At 40.5% G+C, this 14,237-nt stretch overlaps 1 protein-coding gene across 5 annotated transcripts in view; it reads right to left on the reverse strand.

Moving 5' to 3' along the window:
• The window catches only part of LOC124307925 (cadherin-99C), a 112,940-nt gene that overhangs the window by 39,185 nt on the left and 59,518 nt on the right, over positions 1-14,237 (reverse strand). The window contains exon 1 of one of the 5 annotated variants that reach the window (XM_046770227.1): positions 11,971-11,993. The exons of the other annotated variants lie outside the window; for them this stretch is intronic. The gene's annotated coding sequence lies outside the window, so the exon portion shown is untranslated. Of the gene's footprint in view, positions 1-11,970; positions 11,994-14,237 lie in introns of those variants that run through there. 5 annotated transcript variants of the gene reach the window in all.

Raw genomic sequence — 14,237 nt, forward strand, 5'->3', positions numbered from 1 at the left:
TACGCGGATGGTAATAACAGAATATTGGTCAGAGGGCGGAACCAAGATGCCGAACCCCGTGAGAGGCGAAGGGGAGAATGAAGAGAGGAAAAATGATATCGCATGTAACGAACGAGCAACTGGCTGGTTCGAACAGAGGAAAGAGTGATGCTGAAACTGGCGCAGCGTGTCGCGTGGTTTACGGAGAGGAGGTCTCGGAGATCATTCGTGGGCATCGTGAACGCGATCAGGCTTGTCTTACTCTGGCTCACCTCACGTTACCTTGTCCAGTCTGCATTACCGTATCTTGCCCAACCCTTGCGCTTCGCAGTCAGCCGTGACCATCACGGCAGTTGCATACAATACTGCCTTGGACTGCGGACCGTAGGAGGAGATAATAGAACGAGCGGTGCACCGACCGATTCGAAAACGGTTGAGATGCTCTCGCGTAGAGATGCACCTGTCCAACTGCAGGTTGCTAGCGATTCGCTTGCCGTTACTCATTTTTATCCCGGCATGGTGCAACGGTGTAACGTACGTGAACCTCGTTCCACAAAACAGGCCAGCGATATCTTTGCAATGTTGCAATACGTATCTCGTTTTCATCATCGCTGGATCGTTCGTTGGATGCATCCAATCGTGAAGCTTTGCAAATAACGCGCTTGTTGCGATGAACGAACGTTCCGATCGCAGTCAAAAATATCCTACACAGATGGAGTTTTGCATTTGATTTCAACGTTTGGTACTGAGGTGGACGAGCCATTCGACACTGGCTGCTGATATGCGGTTAACAAATCACGCAAGAATTGTTCTCGCGAAAGTTCGTGGAACAAATAACGGACAAGAAGTCTGAATGTTAGGTTAAAACTAATACCGCGGTTATCCGTTTTCGTTTATAGTCTAACTAACGCCTGGGAGTCGGAAAAACGGTGGTTTTTTATCGTAGCAACGCCGTTCACTATCTCAGTAAACTCACCTTATTCGGGCTATTTATTGCTCGTTCTAAAGCGGGTCGATATAGGTGAGCAATCACTTTGTGGTCCGCGGTGAAACGCTAGCCAAGAAAACGGCAGCCGATGATCCATGTATCGATAAGATTTTAGCAGCATTGAGAGGATTTGTTTATCAAGTCTCGCCCTTTCAGTTCTCTACGGGCAATAATCACGGATATATAAGAGGCTCTGTAATGTCCAGTCTAGCCGGTGAGAATTATCCCCGATAATTCAAACCCGAAAAAGTTTAATGTCTGAAATTTAGATTAAGAAACTGTTTTTCAAGTGGCTAATAAGCTGACGAATATGTAGCATTAAAATCTCGCATGGTAATATTAGGCTGAACATATTCGGAGAGCAGCACGTTTATTTGACGTCCTGATTAATGAGTATCACTCTTCTTACAGTATTATCCTACCGTCAAATGGTAGGTATGGTGTAACAGACTTACAGGATGGTACAGATACAATGAAGTTTAATCAATCACTTTGTAAATATGCTGTGCTTTTTGAATCCAATCATGGATCATTCAAGCGTAAGTGAAACTTATCCCAGTTACGATTGAGAAGGTCCTCGCAAATTGAAAAATTCAGTTACCTACTCGTGGAACTGAAGTATTCGTAACATTAAAATAACGATGGATATCCCCGAAAAATAGTTATTTCGAATAAAATAGTAATTTGAGAATAGTGCAGGTTAATGCGATAAACCGTAGGCGAAGGTAATTACGCTTATATTTCGCAAATACAACTCCATCAAAGTAATTTATGAAGTCGCAAAGTAATGATTTTTTCAATATTTCTTTACCTCGCGTTGCGAACTTCAACTCCGAAATTACTCGACTTTTACACATCCTTCTTGAGGAAATTTTTCCACTCGCAGTTTGCAAGCCTTTTCTTCAGCCAGATGCAGTGCAAAATATATCCATAGGTATATTGGCACATAATGTATATACTTACGGACGATTTGTACAGCATTATCGAGTAGGAATGCGGAAACGATTAGGCGACTGTGATGAAACATCTGTACTGTAGTTTAGAGTAATCATGACGAGGATACGATAAAAGAATATTTTTCAAGCTTTACACTAAATCCCACAAAGTATGAAAGATCTGATTTTTTTTGTATTATATAATCGTTTAGTTCCCGTGAATTTCAAACACTTTTTATATGTGTAGTAATGGAAATCTTTTTCGCATTTTCCATTGGCTTAATAGTTCTTAAAAGCTAAAAATAATTAGTTGAAATTACACCGGCTAACAATGTGCGATAAAAATGAAACTGAACAAACGCATTATTGCCATTACTAAACGAAATCAGACTGCAGTGTTAGAACAGATTGAGAACTGTTGGATCTCACGATTCCAACTGCGTGAAACTATAAATGAAAACAAACTGAGGTGATACAAAAATTAACCAAACCTTGCCGTTATTTTCTAAAATGTAACCTGTAAGATCAAAGATGTGTATAAACTTCACTGTGATTCCAAAGAAACCTGCTTCAATGGGCGAATGATGAGGAACGAGTGACGTCTTGAGTTTTGCAACACAAGGAATAACTCATCCAGCATTAGACTATTAACCAAATTTAAAATTTATGAACTCATCCTACAGAAGCATGGTCCATGTTTCATCACTCGACGTTTATTTCGATATTTCATGTAACTTTCAACTCCATGTAAATGTTCTCTTGACATTGAATGAGATTGCATTTCGTGATAAGTCGAACATCTATCACGCTTTCGCCAAAATTCACCATTTTTTTAGACCTTCTTTGTTAAAGTTTCACAGGATTACAGAATTACAACACCAAGTTTGTATTCACTGATTTTTCCAAGCATTGTCTCGTTTCTGTTCCAGTTTCCCAAATTTCACCGCTTAGAGTTATACCAAAGGAATTTATAAGTAAGTACAATTGAGTAAGTTGCCGTATAAGTAGATCGCTTTACGACGCATTTAGCGAGACTGCTACCGACAAAAGATCCCTAAGCTATTCCACAGTACGCCATAACTTAATCTGCTAATGCAACTCATAATAGGTACCGTAAATAATGGTTTTTAAGATTTCCTACGAGTTGCAGGGATCACTGACCTCACCCCGTTCTTGATTCAAGCCATTTAACGTTGCATTTTGAATGCGAAATATTTTTCGTCCATCATATATCTAGCTAATGGAATACACACAATGTTAGTGAAAGGTTTTCCTCTTTCGAAGGTCTTCAACGGCTCGTAACTTCTCGCGAGGAATTCACAGGAAAGTTATGCACGTAACGTTACTCGAAAGTTTCGATTTCAGAGTCTTGTAACGATTTTACGCTTCACGTGTTGTGGCGCACGTACTTTTTCTTTTAAGTATCCAACGAACTAACCGTTCACATTATTCGAGTATAATACGCAACCGGATTCTTTGTACAGTAATCGATACCTCAAAAATACCTTCAAGTACTGTCAGGAGCCTCGGAGTTTAAACAGTTCTTCAATGGTACACGATAGTTTTTATTTGCCGTAAGTATCATAGCCGAACAAGATCTGACTAGTCATGCTTGGCTTGATCAATGATTGTGTTTTCATAACCAGTTGCGCTACGGTATAAACGTGCCTTTTAAAATATGACTCGCTAACTCTGTGTAATAAGGACTACGTATCGCATCTTCACATGAAAAACTTCTGCACGCACAAAAGCCCGTTAGGCACAAATGACAAAAAAGAAACTCCCTCACAAGCAAGGCATCCGTGAGAGCTTAAATTTACTCCTACATTGGCAAATGGTACGCGTGTACATGCTCGTTTTACGCCGCGATGAAATACCGATCATTGACGTTGCATGATATTATTCATGCAACGGTAATAAATAAAAGAGCCCACGAACCGCGGAAGTCAATGATATACAGATAACTTGCGGACTCGTGCTCAGTGTGCCGTGATGGAAATTGCAGTATTGGCATTCACGTACGTAATTCTGTACGTATATACAGGAACAGAAACGTAGTACGCGTAGAGTAGTTGAAGTGCGGCGCAACGTACTCGCGAACATTGTGCAAGTCTCGAATGGTTTATGCGCCCGACGACGGAATGCGATTCCGGACATGATTCATGGCGCCAAGGGATGATTTTCGTGCATTGGCTGCAATATGTGGCTGGAAAGGTTTCCAGATGCGTCGCGAGTGTCCACAATGAAAAACAATCGATTTTACGATTGGCAGGACCGAGGTTGGAGAGAATTTGTTCCTGTTTCGCATGCGGCTATTATTGTGCACTTCGTCATCTGGTCGTCCGCTGGTGATAAGAGGGCCCGACAGATCGAGGCGAGGCAAATATTGAGAGGTACTTGAGTGAGAAAGCAGAACAAAGTCGTGACTCCTGCGGTATCGATAATGGTGAAAGTGCTCTACCGGACGGCAGTGGCCAATGAGTCGCAGTGAACGGCCTGGCGGAATTCGAGATTGATCGAAACGTGTCGGAATCCCAAGAAATAAAACGATCGCGTGCAAAATAACGAAAAACCGAGCTCAGCCACGAGACAGTGCGATGAATGTTAACAATGCGCAGGCAGCCATTGCTCATGATATCAGTTGACGTGTCAGGGTAATTGTATTCACTGCGCGATGGAAACTCTTGGCAAAATCGATGTATATTGTACGGGGCTTTCCACGTGAAATTGGACAACATCTTAAAATCGAATTTTTGATTCGTTTGACTTTTCGTTGTTGCAATCTAAAGTACCAACAAGATTTTTCAGCCGAAGAACAAATCTACGTATTTGGTTGGCAAACTGGATAGGGTTTCTAGCTTTGAAGAGCTTTGCGCGATTTTCATGTACACAGCAAATATGTGCTGTGCAATCTTAGTACCTGTGATACACTTAATAGCAGTAACTCCGCGTGATAACATCCAAGCGATGTCATGTTAACTGATGTTGATATGGAAATACCGAGGAGTCTATTTATGCATTACATGCTTTTAAACCGGTGTCGTTGGAACCAATTGGCATTGGAGCAGATGCAACAAGCGACATAACGAATTTATCACAACATTTAACGGGGAAATTAGTTCTTAGTGTTTTATTGAATTTTTCATATGCTATAAAAATCAGCCCGCTAGATACCTGCAACACTTTATTATTTTTGATCGTTCTTCGCGTTCACGGTACGGACAAGTATCGTAGATAAAAAGATGCTCCACTAATGAAGTGGACATTTTCATGCCTGGATGATTTGTACTTCTTGTAGAAAGAAATCTAGTGCTATCAAGAATCTGGTTGCAAGGTGGCATTGCATTCAGCAGCTGTGTGAGATACGCAATTGACGAAGTTTTCATTGACAAAAAATCCTATTGACAACCCGAAAGAGAAATTCTTTCATCTTTGGAATGCTTTTTTTTTTGTTACGTATCAAAATGTTTTAAAAAAATTTGTTTTGTGTCGAACAAATGCACATCCTCCTATCAATCGAATTTGAATATTTGTCACGACGATCGTTGAAGCATTTCCAATTTTTGTTCGCTTGGGATTTTTGATACGATTTTACGCCGCGTGTTAGACGGAACCGTACAGTCCTTCCTAACGAAATGGCACCTTATCAGTTATGACTTCGACAGTCTTAAATAAAATTGACAAGATTACAAATACAAGGTTACATCCTAAAACTGGATGCGATGATAAAACTGACAAGAAGTATAATATATGAAGTAACCATATGCGAACCTGGGACTATGACCGGATGTGATGTGGACAAAAAACATTCATAAATTTAGGAAAAGGTGAGACTACTGGGAAACACAATTCCGTTTATTCAATTACAATTATATTGTAGATCATTTGAAAAGTTTCGAGACTAGTTGTTGCATTTGGAAACTATAGACCACTCAAAGACTGAACTGCAGTAACGGTAAGTACTCGTAACCAGCATTATGTCATAACAATATTGGTGTGTTTCTTGGGGAAGACCGTAAAAAATAAGTAGAAATCTTTGAATAATTTCGGGGCATTTTAGTAGTTTCAGTTAAATGCAAAAATATAAGGTGATCTGTGGCTTTATCAATGCAAATGAATACCACAGTTGACGCGAAACTTGAAATCTACACGCTTGTCAAAAATATCAAAAGTGAAGACCCAGTGATCGAAAAACAAACATGCTGCAGGCAATTAATAAAGATATTTCCGCATTTCGGCACAACGAAATGTTTCCTCACTCGTACGTATCCGTACAATGAAATGACTGGCAACAAGGAAATTCACTTCGGTCTGCGTTTGGCATGCATGAGATTTTACTTCGTATGCTACGTTAAGAAGTCGAGCAAATCGCACCTGCACCAGGTCAATCGTGGAATGTGGTATTGGCACGCAAACCAATCCAGGCCAACGCTGAAGGTGCAAGATCTCACGGTATAACCGAAAAATATACACCGAGTCACGCTGTCTTACAAAACAGGCTCCACAGCCTGGCACTACGTTTTCCCGAACCTTACGTTGTCAGTTACGGTTAAATCTTACCTTTCCGAGACATTCTGTGCAAATTTGCGGCAAGCTTGATACACGTTGATCATGTATTTAGCTTTACGGAACTTTGACACGGTGAATTCAGCGTGGAAGACGCGTCAATTGACGCATTCAGCGTCGGCGTTCTTATCGAAGAACAAGTTGGACGAAATTGCGGCTGTGGTTTGGTCGAAGACAATGCGATGCTTTTGTCCAATGGCCGCGTAAGAGAAAAACACAAGCGGAAGCAATTTATTGAACACAAAAGAAGAATATTATACACATACGTGCAGCTGCTGTTTCGTTCGTCGACAATTTTGCAACGTAAGAATTCTATTGTAACAATAAATTTGAATGTAAAGAAAAATGTTACGTCACTGTGTCAATTGCGGTTCACCGGTAAACGTATCGCATAGTAATACACACGTGAAAGTACATCCTGAAGTGTGTGAATTCTGTGCAAACGATGAAACCACTTCTGTTAATTGTTTTTTCAAGATGAAAGCACACAGGATTACAGACTTCTGCATCTTCTTCTGTGAACACGGCTTAGGGATGAAAAGTACGCGGACGCGTTGCAAAGGTGCAAATGTGTCATCGCCATTAAGTCTTGTGAAACCATCCGATTCCGTTATCATGAGAACCGTTTCCAGTGGATAGCGGAAACGGAAGCTTTGGAGAAGTGAACGGACGACGAACGGTTTACATCCGTAACAATTAAACGATGCAAGATCCAGTTATGCGCAAATTTAAGGATTTTGCAAACAGTTTCCAATGCATGTTGCATAAAACATCGAACCTGCTTGTAGTTCAGTAGAATACCGGTGTTTCTAGAGAAATATGAACAGTTTTGTGAGTTTCCGGCCGACCAGATCCAGCAAGAATGCGAAGACGCACCTACCTATCTTACGGCACGACGTGCGTGACATGTCTAGTTTACAACTTCACTTTATTTATTGTTTTAAACGTCTTTCCCCGTAAAAGAGCGTTTTCAAACTACGACGGGAGCCCGGGTCGTATCTCTGTTTTTCTCAGATAATGGGTAGAAAGTGCGAGCTCTCGACGTTATTGATGTTGTCTAAAGTGGAGAGAAAAATGACCGTAATATCTCGCGCGAAGTTATATTATATGTTCTTGGAAACATTCCACTATGCCCTCTTCCACGGTAAAGGACGCCCGATAACGGCACAACGAACTTGTGGGGTTACAATACTTTGCACATTGACTGTAGCAAAAGGTAGAGCAGTACCAATTGTTGGGATCTCAAGTTTAAACTAACCGTTCAACTGATTTCAACGTTGGTTACCGAAGAACAAAACATTAATTAATAAAGTCCTTAAGAAACAACCACTACCATTACCTGACTTCATTTTGAATAATTGTAGGTGAATCCAGCACTTCCACATTGCTGTTAGATCTCAGTTAAGTATCCTCTTAAACACGAAATAACGCCAATTACTTTGGGAAGTGTGAAATATTTCTCTAAGGTAATACATCGACACCGTAAGCAAAATCTGTGTACTGCAAGTATATAGGAAGCACTTGTGCAGATCCCGTTTATAAAGTATCAAGCTGTTTATACTGGTCGTAATTGGGACACATACTATAGCTGCTTGTAGCTCTTCTACAGTTAATTGTACTTCACTCTGTATCATCACAGTACAAGCTTCGATCCACTGGTTGATTGAGTACCTACTTGCTGGTTTGCTGTCACTACGCACAAGGAAGGTATCCCAGGTCGATCTCTACCATTTGATTTCTTTTTATAATACGTTGTAGTAGACTAAAAACCAAGCGACGCGTATTTTGTTTATCTGCGCGATATGTAGCGTATATGAGATTCCAGTTATGCGATCTGATGTGAACGAATTTCTATAGATTTAAGGTGCAGAAGTCCTTGCCGTGAACAAGTGAACAATAAAATCCAGTCACCCCAGTTATAAATCAAGTAGTTAATAAAAATTCAAGTTCGCAACGCATGAAAGTTGCACTTCGGGGTGAGATCGTCTTGCAGACAAGGAACACGAATAGTTGTTGTATAATGAATTTAAATTTTGTGCCAATTTCAGCGTGAGTTTGAGCAAACAATTCTTTTTTGTTTTCTCCTATGTCGAGTGAGATCCCCGCATCTAGTGCAGAATCTTCGCTCTCATCCGTATGCATTTATATGAATACATTCCAACTTGCAGACTGCACTTTTGCGATGGCATCTACCGCATGCAGATATAAGGTCACGAGATTTTATACAACGGTAAAGGACAAAAGTTTAACTCGCTAGACTCTGTTTGATTTTCTTTTGCGTTTTTGGAATGCAACTCTTATTACCTGCACTGATTCTGATCGTTTCCTTTTGTGCGGGCATCAATAACTACAATACTGCGTAATACTGCGGACTCAGAATCAGAAGAACAGGTCGGAATTTCAAAGTTAACGAACAACCGACCAAATATTATTTTTCTACAACCAAGAAGTTTAGTTGATTTTACAGTGCGCAGAAAACAAAATGTTTGAGTAATATCTAAGAAAAGGATTGGCACAACAATACCATAGATTCTGTTGCGATTGCGAATTCAAATGTCCACTCAAAAATTACAAACTTCACACTTCGTTTTGTTATTGCAAGTTCAAATTTGTAATCAGCGCTGCCAAAATGTCTTACAAAAAAAAATGTTCAAACGACGGCTCATCCTCTCTCTTTAATTCCGCATTAATGTTTAATTTCAATAGTGTGATTGAAAGCAAATTTGTAAGAAAAGAATTAGGGTACGGTATTCTTTTCGATAAAGGGAAAATACATCGTCATTTCGATTTAATTTCATTTCGACACTGTGATAATCAATACCATTTGTATTTGCTATTCCTCTCGCTTCGTTCTCTGATTTTTCACACCCTCCACACCAGCTCTCTAATTACCTAATCCTCGGTCATGCATCACTCATCGCGGGATTGTGTTCGGTGGTTTCAGCCAGTGATATTAATCGTACATGACACTGTATTAGTAATAGCCAGTCCGGCATTGATTAAAATAGCAATTAGCACCGCAAGCATTACGCTGCGAGCAATTGAGCAGACCGGCTCAACGCAGTTCAGCACCCAGCTGCAGATACTGCAGATGGTTTCGGGGCTTCGCTAACTACACGACTTTAATTGTGCACCGGCCCACGTCACATGTGCACTCGAGCTCGCATCGTTGGTCATCGCTTCGAGCGAACGCTTTGCAGAAGCTATTGCTGATCGTTCACGCGAACTCCGTGGCCGAAATGATTACTCGAGCACCAGTAACGAGAACTCGAAATCCGGCGTCCTGGTCACGGCAGCCTTGACATCTATAACTGTTTGATGGTCATTGCTGCTGCCAATTTGTTTCTCGAAATGGTAGCGACAAAATCACGAATCATTGATGCAGTCGTGTTAGGAAATTACCCCTGATAGGTTCTATGACTTTTCATCGATTACCGTGAAACTTCGTGCCTGGTCTACTGAATTTAAATTTCGTTCTAAATGGCATAACGATTGAATACTCCGCGAAAAACTTTTCATTAAGTACTGCATCATCGATTCTCTGACAACGATGCAGGCGTTGTTTGAAATACCGGCTTGTCGTTAGCCTGAGTGAAAATGAACGAGTAAACTGGCTCGAGGCTGGTTTAATTCATATTATTAACGTACATGATAAAAGGGCTGATAATTATTTGTCACCGCGCAAGCCACGCGTAGAAAGTGAAATGAGAGCTCAATTTTCTCGGGTATAACTTTTTTTTCATCGTAATAAAACACGTTTTAAGGCGTGCCGTCGTCGACTCATTTACTGTATGTAAAGTGTAAAAGCAAAAGGCGGTGATCCCGCAGCCCGCAAACGAGGTTATTCAACGCGTCTACTCGTAATTATGGTTACCGGAATACATCGTAAGCCAATTACCTTGTCACAGACATGATTTTCGAATGAAAATACGCGTGAGATAGACAAGTGCAAACGTTTGAGTACTAGGCACGGGTTAAAACTACACCGTGAAGGCGTTTTAAAAAAGGTTCATATCACGACGTGGAAGAAGCTCTCTCAAAATTCTAAGCATACGCGAAACGATCAGACGTTCTAACGTGAAACCATCTACATCAAGTAGGTAAGCGATACGTTTTTGAATAATCTTGATCCCGCCATACAACAATGGCTTGTACTTGTACGGAAAGAAGCCATGTTGGAGAACCACGTCTAGGCCTGAAGATGACAAAGAATTGATCCGAACTTCCCGATCGTTAGTCGAAATCAGACGTGATCGTCTCACATGAAAATCGGCACTATTCTCCACCGCTAGAGTTTAGATGCGTTTATGCACGATGTAATCGACATGCGGTCGTGACGGTTACCAGCTGCAGCCAAAAAGCCGGTTCCGTTTCTTACGACGGATACGTTGAACGGGAAATAAAAGACCCCTGGGGAAATGCATTTTATTGGAGTTGTATCTAGAAATACCACAACTACGTACGTAATTTGTTCCTTATATACGCGAGAGTCTACGACTCCTGCAGGGGGGCAAGCAGTAAATTTTATACGAAAAGGGGGAGCCATGATACATCGAATAAAAGTCACGGCAGTAGCCGAGGTTTTGGCCCAGTCGTCGGAATTGTACCAGTAAAATCTCGTACCTGCAGAGAAATTCCGGGCACTGCAAGACGCTCGTAGGGATTGAAATTTACGTGGGTTCCATTGTAAATAACGCACAAATGGTATCCGAACAGTCCAACTCTGCGGACCCATACGGATTAATATAATATCAAGCACGTATATCTCATGCAGAGAACGGTGAAAATAGGATCGGTACTATGATCAAAGAACCATCTGGAATAAACATCGAACATCCCAGCATTTTCCGTGCCTGTTTACTTTGACAACTTGCTTCGTGTTCGTCGAATCTGATGCCTGCGTTTACTGATTGCGAATTTTGGGGTGGGATTCAAATGCCAAATTTGATAAGTTCCGAAAGTGCAGAAATGAGAAAATTCAAAATCTGAATCAACGAAATTCCGAATGATCGAAGATTTTCAGTTCTGTGAATTTCTGGCTTGGTGAAATTTCACCACGTTAATCTTTTTTGTTTTGAATTTTTGATATTTTTACCTTCGGAATCCTGGTCATTCCGATTTTCGGAATTTCTGATTTCTTACACTCACTCGTTCAGTAAACTACGCTATGTGAGTATATTGTACTTTTGGGAACTTTGCTCTATCGTAACTTGAATTTTCGGTAGCTCACATTTCGGAACCTTGAACCGTCGTTATTCCGACCATTCGAAGCTTTGTTGTTTGTTGAAAGTTTGATTTCTTCACTTCCAATTTGGTCACCAAATAATTCGAAATTAGGCAATTTAGGAATTTCAACCGCGCCCCCGAGTTTCGAATCTACTCGTTTGAATTTCATAGCTTCGAAAGGCTTTATTTTACGTTATAGAACACTTCCAAAACTGATATTACCAGTTTTTTCGACATTCCAATTTTGATCTCAAATGAATTCAGTTATACACTTACACGTTAGGAGGGTCAAGCTATGTCGTGGCAAAAGGCGAACTGGAATAACGTACCTGAAACAGAAAACAATCATTTCTTACAAAACCTTGGAAAACGAACTGTACGGTTGATTCTACTCGTAATCTGAACACTAAATCCTAGCTTGCGGGGTTACGTCAGTCACGCAGCACCAATCACTATAATAACGAATACGGACAATGATTACCGTGGAAAACAAGTCCGCAGAAAACGTGTAAATAAACGATGTACCATGACGCTGGTATAGTTCAGTACAGAACACGATTACTTCGTGGATGATGCAATTGTTCAAATCCAGTCTTTTTTTCTAGACTAAATATCAAATATAGACTATTCTTTAGATTGGAGTTGTAACATGGCGAGTAAAGACGTCTGCATTATCATGTCATGCGATACTGGTGTAAATGAATTTAACAAGAAAAACATTATTCTACGCTGTATTAGAGGTCTCTAAATCAATTTCCCAAAACTTGTTGAAAATATAACGACTTGAGGAAACCCACCGCGAAAACATCGTTAGGAAATTCCAGACATGTAGAAACCTTGGACTAACTAGTGTGACGTTAGATTCCCATAATATTTCACTTTCTGTTCGATATTAAAAATACTACGAAAATATGAAAGCAAAACCAGAAGTTACGACGTGCTATAATTAAAGGAAAATTCCATGCGTGGTATCTCAAGATTCCACAATGTATCGACTGTGGTTTAAATTTGGCAATGACTATGACTTAATGTAGGTACATAAGTTTTACTGTTTAAAATGTTGGTGGATGACTAGACTCCGCTTTTGTTAGTCAAGTGTTATCGGCGATGCGTGAGGCGTAAACATTTGAATCTTCACCAGTCATGGTCTGAATTTCTACCAGATGTTTAGATAAATAAATACATGTCCAGATGAGGGCCCACCCTAATGGCCGAAACGTTAACAAACAATTGACGTTTCTTCGATCGACCTACATTTAACCAAGATTTCTTCCCACGTACAAACCCTGAGGTCATGAGGATTCTTCACATCAAGTAAGAACGTGTTCCGGGAATTGCTGATATATTCTGTGATCAACTATCGATTATATCATGGGTCTTGGCATGCTTCCCCATACACGTCCCTGATGCGATTATCGCAGTATGCACGTTGCAGTGGGCGAACGCACGTGCACGTTGCGGACGAATAGATTAACTGCTCTAATTTCCCAACTAAACGTCATGGTTGAGAAGAGAACGCGCGTTGCAAGTGTTGAGCAGATGTAATTCGTTGCAGATTAATGGGGTGCAGGGACAGTGTGGGCTCGGACGTGTTACAGTAGGCACGTCTTTGTTTTTTTGTTTTTTTTTTTTTAAATTCAACACACTCGTTAGAAAGTAGTACTTTGAAGAGTGGGTTTGCGCGTGGAAACTCGTCATTCATAAACAAAGGTCAGCATCCTGGCACGATCCAGTGCAGTTCAGCTGCGGCTATGCGTTTCTCTAGGTGCCTGTAGGCACGTCGTCTCGTCGAGCGACATTAAATTTAACACAGGTCTGCCTACACAAGCATAATAATTATACACAGCATCAACTTCGAGTTGTAATTCCTTTGGAGACTTGACTGTCGGTTCCATTTCAGCGGGATGAATCGTTGTTGTTGGATAATTCGAAGCGCGGCTAGAAAGGTGTTTATGTGACCGGTTTCGCCGACATTTGGTAAACAATGGAGAAATTTGAGGAAGTCGAATGACACGCGAAGAAAAAACTTTGCGACGACATTTTGGTGGTTGAAAATAAGCGACGAGTAAATTTCTCTTTCGGTCGGAAATGGAAATGGGTTCATGTGTTGGGTAGGTTGAATTTACGAGAGAGAATCTACGACCTTTTCATGTTGATAATTGGAAGACTATATAAGCTTGTCTAAAAAGTCTTTGAAAAAGTTGATATAAGATTATAAACAATCGCAGTGAAGAAGTCTGACTAGGGTCACTTTTTTACAGGAATCTAAAAGCATGCCGCAAACAATTTGAACGACTCGAAGTTAATTCTTATCTGAATGAAAAATATTTAGAACGTACGTAAAGCCGCCAAGTACCAAATTTGACTCACAGAGACAACGCACAAAACTTTTATCGCCAATCTCAGTCGAGAAATCAGTAAAGAATGCTAGGCGTTATGATCTCCTAGCAATCAAGGTCACGGGGTTGAGGAAAAATTATTTTTAACCATTGATCAGATTGGAAAAACCATAAATATACGGCATGTTCACCCTAAATTCCGCA

The sequence above is a fragment of the Neodiprion virginianus genome, chromosome 1, assembly GCF_021901495.1.
Source record: "Neodiprion virginianus isolate iyNeoVirg1 chromosome 1, iyNeoVirg1.1, whole genome shotgun sequence".
Classification (NCBI taxonomy): Eukaryota; Metazoa; Arthropoda; class Insecta; order Hymenoptera; family Diprionidae; genus Neodiprion; species Neodiprion virginianus.